The 7,789-nt window shown below is 40.2% G+C and overlaps 1 pseudogene; it reads right to left on the minus strand.

Moving 5' to 3' along the window:
- Positions 1–650: 650 nt before the first annotated feature.
- On the minus strand, positions 651–1,620 carry LOC129542437 (lactoylglutathione lyase pseudogene; annotated as a pseudogene).
- Positions 1,621–7,789: the final 6,169 nt, after the last annotated feature.

Raw genomic sequence — 7,789 nt, forward strand, 5'->3', positions numbered from 1 at the left:
CCACTTGCACAGGGACGGCCAGGCATCCCCAGAGCAGCCATGTGCTCCTGACTTCCTCCACGGCTTCTTCCTCACCATGGTACTCAAGGCTCCAAAGTTGAGAGGGCAATGCTCAAACTGCCCCCCCAAAAAACTGAAGGTTTTTACAAAGACTAATGAAGGAGATGTTGTGAGGTACAACTAAATACTAAAAGTGATTATGACGATGAGATCTTGAGTACTTGAGCCTATTTATATTGCCTTGGATTCATTAATTTTGCATGTTAGCCTGCTTTCTATCTCACAGGACACTGTGGAGGATTAAGGGAGATAAAGTATTTTGACAGTCTAGTTTGTGTCTGTATAACCAGTATATAATATTCCCATCCTCCTCCCCATCCCCAAAGAGGCTAGTCCTTGAACTTTCAGAGTACTCTGTAAAGAAGAAATTAGTATTTCTATCTGCATCCGTGTCAGCATGATTCTAAATTTCTCCCGAAAGTCACTTCTCTTTTGTAAAATAAACTTTATACTATTTGAAATATACGTGAAGCTTCATTTTTTTTGAGGGTTTTTAGCTTCCCATTGTGAAAAGTTACTTCTGAGGAACTGAAACCCCAGAAGGTAACCATAACAAAAACACGTTCAGTGTTTTTTTATTTTAAATGATGGTTCAAAGGCAGACTTGTAGACTTGTATCTCTTCAGGAGATGGAAGGCAAATGCAGCCTCTGAAGGGAATTGTTCTAATTATTGCCTAAAAAAGTAAAGTTATACAACTATATTCAAGGACATAAGACAAGGCACTACATTAAAATTAGGATGACTGAACAGTTAGGGGGAAACAGCTGAAAGAGGAAAAGGAGATAGATTTAAGAATAATCTGAGTTGGGACAAGGATCCATCAGTCCTGGATGCTTCTGCTAGCTGAATATCTCGAATCACATGATTTCCTGTTTTACCTTCTACAATGTCTCCACTGAAATTTCAAATCAGCATTCTCACAGAACTAAATAACAGTTGTCATTGTGTTGGGATTCAAAATTTCAATCCAGTAACCATCAGGATCTTGAATAAATGCCAGGCCTTTCATTTTACCATCATTGGGTTTCTTCACAAATTTGACTCCCATTTCTTCAAATCTTTTACAAGCACCATGAACATCAGGAACAGCAATTCCAATGTGACCAAATCCTCGAGGGTCTGAACTGCCACTGTGGTAACTCTGGGTCTCATCATCTTCCGTGCCCCAGTTGTGTGTCAGTTCAAGTGTAGCTTTTCTGGAGAATATCCATGCTACTTTTTCATCTTTATCTTTGGGATGTCATTTTTATCCTCATAAGCCAAAAAATAGAGTAAAAATTTCATAGTGGGGAAATCAAGTTTCTGGAGTAGTGTCATTCCAAGAATTCTCGTATAAAAATCCAGTGACTTCTTAGGATCCTTAATTCGCAGCATTTCCTGCTGCAAGAGAAAATCCTTGGTGCTGGGATCCGGGTCGGAGCAACAGCTGAGGGCAGCCTCGTCGGTGAGGCCGCCGGACGCGGGTTGTGGTTCTGCCATGGCCGCACTGCTGTATCACGGACGACAGTCCCCAGGGAATGCAAGAGGAACCCACACTCCACCGGCTTCTAAGCGCCTTTCACCAGCGCCAGCGGGACTGTGCCCTGGGGTGGGAGCCGCTGACTTCCAGCCCTAGAAAATTTCTGAGGAAGGGAAACTTCCAAACTCATTCTATGAGGCCACCATCACCCTAATCCCAAAACCTGGTAAAGACCCCACTAAAAAAGAAAACTACAGGCCAATATCACTGATGAACATAGATGCAAAAATCCTTAACAAAATTCTAGCAATCAGAATCCAACAACACATTAAGAAGATCATACATCATGACCAAGTGGGCTTTATCCCAGGAATGCAAGGATTCTTCAATATCCACAAATCAATCAACGTAATACACCACATTAACAAACTGAAAAATAAAAATCATATGATTATCTCAATAGATGCAGAGAAAGCCTTCGACAAAATTCAACATCCATTTATGATAAAAACCCTCCAGAAAGTGGGAATAGAAGGGACATACCTCAACATAATAAAAGCTATATATGACAAACCCACAGCAAACATTATCCTCAATGGTGAAAAACTGAAAGCATTTCCCCTAAAGTCAGGAACAAGACAAGGGTGCCCACTCTCCCCACTACTATTCAACATAGTTCTGGAAGTTTTGGCCACAGCAGTCAGAGCAGAAAAAGACATAAAAGGAATACAAATTGGAAAAGAAGTAAAACTTTCACTATTTGCTGATGACATGATCCTCTACACAGAAAACCCTAAAGACTCTACCAGAAAACTACTAGAGCTAATCAATGAATATAGTAAAGTTGCAGGATATAAAATTAACACACAGAAATCCCTTGCATTCCTATATACTAATAATGAGAAAATAGAAAGAGAAATTAAGGAAACTATTCCATTCACTGTTGCAATGAAAAGAATTAAATACTTGCGAATATATCTACCTAAGGAAACGAAAGACTTGTACATAGAAAACTAAAACACTAGTGAAAGTAATCAAAGAGGACACTGATAGATGGAGAAATATACTGTGTTCATGGATTGGAAGAATAAATATTGTAAAAATGAGTATACTACCCAAAGTAATTTATACATTCAATGCAATCCCTATCAAGCTACCAACGATGTTTTTCACAGAGCTAGAACAAATAATCTCACAATTTGTATGGAAATACAAAAAAACTTGAATAGCCAAAGCAATCTTGAGGAAGAAGAATGGAACTGGGGGAATCAGTCTGCCGGACTTCAGGCTCTACTACAAAGCCACAGTCATCAATACAGTATGGTACTGGCATAAAGACAGAAATATAGATCAATGGAACAAAATAGAAAGCCTAGAGATAAACCCACGCACCTATGGACACCTTATCTTTGACAAAGGAGGCAAGAATATAAAATGGAGAAAAGACAGTCTCTTTAACAAGTGGTGCTGGGAAAACTGGTCAGCCACTTGTGAAAGAATGAAACTATATCACTTCCTAACACCATACACCAAAATAAACTCAAAATGGATTAGAGAACGAAATGTAAGACCAGAAACTATAAAACTCCTAGAGGAGAACGTAGGCAAAACACTCTCCGACATAAATCACAGCAGGATCCTCCAAGACCCACCTCCCAGAATACTGGAAATAAAAGCAAAAATAAACAAATGGGACCTAATTAAAACCAAAAGCTTCTGCACAGCAAAGGAAACTCTAAGCAAGGTGAAAAGGCAGCCTTCAGAATGGGAGAAATTAATAGCGAATGAAACAACTGACAAAGATACACGCAGCTCCTGCAGCTCAATTCCAGAAAAATAAACGACCCATTCAAAAAATGGGCCAAAGAACTAAACAGACATTTCTCCAAAGAAGACATAAAGATGGCTAACAAACACATGAAAACATGCTCAACATCCCTCATAATCAGAGCAATGCAAATCAAAACCACAATGAGATACCATTTCACACCAGTCAGAATGGCTGCTATCTAAAAGTCCACATGCAATAAATGCTGGAGAGGGTGTGGAGAAAAGGAAACCCTCTTACACTGTTGGTGGGAATGCAAACTAGTACAGCCACTATGGAGAACAGTGTGGAGATTCCTCAAAAAACTGGAAATAGAACTGCCATATGATCCAGCAATCACACTCCTGGGTGTACACACCAAGGAAACCAGAATCGAAAGAGACACGTGTACTCCAATGTTCATTGCAGCACTGTTTATAATAGCAAGGACATGGAAGCAACCTAGATGTCCATCTGCAGACGAATGGATAAGAAAGCTTTGGTACATATACACAATGGAGTATTCAGTTCAGTTCAGTTCAGTTCAGTCGCTCAGTCGTGTCCGACTCTCCACGACCCCATGAATCACAGCACGCCAGGCCTCCCTGTCCATCACCAACTCCCGGAGTACACTCAAACTCATGTCCACAGAGTCGGTGATGCCATCCAGCCATCTCATTCTCCGTCGTCCCCTTCTCCTCCCGCCCCCAACCTTTCCCAGCATCAGAGTCTTTTCCAGTGAGTCAACTCGTCTCATGAGGTGGCCAAAGTATTGGAGTTTCAGCTTTAGCATCAGTCCCTCCAATGAACATCCAGGATTGATCTCCTTTAGAATGGACTGGTTGGATCTTCTTGCAGTATAAGGGACTCTCAAGAGTCTTCTCCAACACCACAGTTCAAAAGTATCGATTCTTCGGCGATCAGCTTTCTTCACAGTCCAACTTTCACATCCATACATGACCACGGGAAAAACCATTGCCTTGACTAGACGGACCTTGGTCGGCAAAGTAATGTCTCTGCTTTTTAATATACTATCAAGGTTGGTCATAACTTTCCTTCCAAGGAGCAAGCGTCTTTTAATTTCATGGCTGCAATCAGCATCTGCAGTGATTTTGGAGCCCAAAAAAACAAAGTCTGACACTGTTTCCACTGTTTTTCCATCTATTTCCCATGAAGTGATGGGACCAGATGCCATGATCTTTGTTTTCTGAATGTTGAGCTTCAAGCCAACCTTTTCACTCTCCTCTTTCACTTTCATCAAGAGGCTTTTGAGTTCCTCTTCACTTTCTGCCATAAGGGTAGTGTCATCTGCATATCTGAGGTTATTGATATTTCTCCCAGCAATCTTGATTCCAGCTTGTGCTTCTTCCAGCCCAGCGTTCCTCATGATGTACTCTGCATATAAGTTAAATAAGCAAGGTGACAATATACAACCTTGACGCACTCCTTTTCCTATTTGGAACCAGTCTGTTGTTCCATGACCGGTTCTAACTGTTGCTTCCTGACCTGCATACAGGTTTCTCAAGAGGCAGGTCAGGTGGTCTGGGATTCCCATCTCTTTCAGAATGTTCCACAGTTTATTGTGATCCACACAGTCAAAGGCTTTGGCATAGTCAATGAAGCAGAAATAGATGTTTTTCTGGAACTCTCTTGCTTTCTCCATGATCCAGCGGATGTTGGCAATTTGATCTCTGGTGCCTCTGCCTTTTCTAAAACCTGCTTGAACATCTGGGAGTTCACGGTTTACATACTGCTGAAGCCTGGCTTGGAGAATTTTGAGCATGACTTTACTAGCGTGTGAGATGAGTGCAATTGTGCGGTAGTTTGAGCATTCTTTGGCATTGCCTTTCTTTGGGATTGGAATGAAGACTGACCTCTTCCAGTCCTGTGGCCACTGCTGAGTTTTCCAAATCTGCTGGCATATTGAGTGCAGCACTTTCACAGCATCATCTTTCAAGACTTGAAATAGCTCAACTGGAATTCCATCACCACCACTAGCTTTGTTCGTAGTGATGCTTTCTAAGGCCCACTTGACTTCACATTCCAAGATGTCTGGCTCTAGGTCAGTGATCACATTATCGTGACTATCTTGGTCGTGAAGATCTTTTTTTGTACAGTTCTTCTGTGTATTCCTGCCACCTCTTCTTAATATCTTCTGCTTCTGTTAGGTCCATACCATTTCTGTCCTTTATCGAGCCCATCTTTGCATGAAAAGTTCCCTTGGAATCTCTAATTTTCTTGAAGAGGTCTCTTGTTTTTCCCATTCTGTTGTTTTCCTCTATTTCTTTGCATTGATCACTGAGGAAGGCTTTCTTATCTCTCCTTGCTATTCTTGTATTACTCAGCCATTAAAAAGAATGCATTTGAATCAGTTCTAATGAGTTGGATGAAATTGGCGCCTATTATACAAAGTGAAGTCAGCCTGAAAGAAAAACATCAATACAGTATACTAGCGCATATATATGGAATTTAGAAAGATGGTAAACTTAACCCTGTATATGAGACAGCAAAAGAGACATAGGTGTATAGAACAGTCTTTGGGACTCTGGGAGAGGGTGAAGGTGGGATGATTTTGGAGAATGGCATTGTAGCAGGTATATTATCATATGTGAAATGAATCACCAGTCCAGGTTCGACGCATGATACAGGATGCTTGGGGCTGGTGCATGGGGATGACCTGGAGGGAGGATATGGGGAAGAGGGAGGCAGAAGAGGGGTTCAAGAGGGGGAACACATGTACACCCGAGGCAGATTTGTGTCAATGTATGGCAAAACCAACCAATATATTGATGTAAAGTAATTTGCCTCCAATAAAAAATAAATAAAAAATAAAGTTGAGAAGAGGGCTGCAGCTGCCTGCTGTGTATTTCAAGTGGTATCCAGATAGCATAATGACCTTAGCCAATTTACAGAAAAACTCACCTGTGGACCAGGTTTTTTCATGAACTCTTTTTTCCTATTTCTTCTGTTTCTCTTATTCCTGTTGACCTCTGGTCTCTCAGTTTTCCTCTGTGCATCTTTTTTCATGTTGACCAATTCTTAAATATCATTCCGTTTTTCCTAAGTGATAAAATAGTGATGAATTTACCTTTCATCTTATAACATGCTTTTGAGAAGTTATCTGTAAAGTATCATTTTTACATATTATACTTGAAGTGTTTGTCTATTTTGGTATTCATTTCAATTTGATTTTTATATCTTTGGATGAGTTTAGGACATTTAGGGACTTTTTCTTGAAACTCCTAAGCACCAGATTTCCTCTTGTATAGGAGTGGCCATAGTAGTAGTGATTAAATAGTTAATAATAAATTAATTAATATAAAATTAATAGCAAACACCCTCTTCCAACAACATGAAAAGACTCTACACATGGACATCACCAGATGGTCACCACCAAAATCAGATTGACTATAGTCTTTGCAGCCAAAGATGGAGAAGCTCTATACAGTCAGAAAAAACAAGACTGAGCTGACTGTGGCTCAGATCATGAACTACTTATTGCCAAATTCAGACTTAAATTGAAGAAAGTGGGGAAAACAACTAGAACATTCAAGTATGACCTAAATCACACCCCTAATGATTATACAGTGGAAGTGAGCAATAGATTTAAGGGACTAGATCTGATAGACAGAGTGCCTGATGAACTATGGATGGAGATTCGTGACATTATACAGGAGACAGGGATCAAGACCATCTGCAAGAAAAGAAATGCAAAAAAGCAACATGGCTGTCTGAGGAAGCCTTACAAATAGATGTGAAAAGAAGAGAAGTGAAAAGCAAAGGAGAAAAGGAAAGATATACTCATTTTAATGCAGAGTTCCAAAGAATAGCAAGAAGAGAAAAAAAGCCTTCCTCAGTGATCAGTGCAAAGAAATGGAGGAAAACAATAGAATGGGAAAGACTAGAGATCTCTTCAAGAAAATTAAAGATACCAAGGGAATATTTCATGCAAAGATGGGCACAATAAAGGACAGAAATGGTATGGATTTAACAGAAGCAGAAGATATTAAGAAGAGGTGTCAAGAATACACAGAAGAACAATACATAAAAGATCTTCATGACCCAGAAAATCATGGTGGTGAGATCACTCACCTAGAGCCAGACATCCTGTGAAGTCAAGTGGGCCTTACAAAGCATAACTAAAAACAAAGCTAGTGGAGATGAAGGAATTCCAGTTGAGTTATTTCAAATTCTAAAAGATGATGCTGTGAAAGTGCTGCACTCAGTATGCCAGCAAATTTGGAAAACTAAGTAGGGGCCACAGGACTGGAAAAGGTAAGTTTTCATTCTAATCCCACAGAAAGGCAATGCCAAAGAATGCTCAAGCTACTGCACAATTGCACTCATCTCACATGCTAGTAAAGTGATGCTCAAAATTGTCCAAGCCAGGCTTCAACAATATGTGAAGCTTGAACTTCCAGATGTCCAAGCTGGATTTAGAAAAGGAAGAAGAACCAGAGA

Source organism: Moschus berezovskii, chromosome 19 (genome assembly GCF_049115385.1).
Source record: "Moschus berezovskii isolate FMDL1 chromosome 19, NW_MosBer_1.0, whole genome shotgun sequence".
In the NCBI taxonomy this organism is placed as follows: Eukaryota; Metazoa; Chordata; class Mammalia; order Artiodactyla; family Moschidae; genus Moschus; species Moschus berezovskii.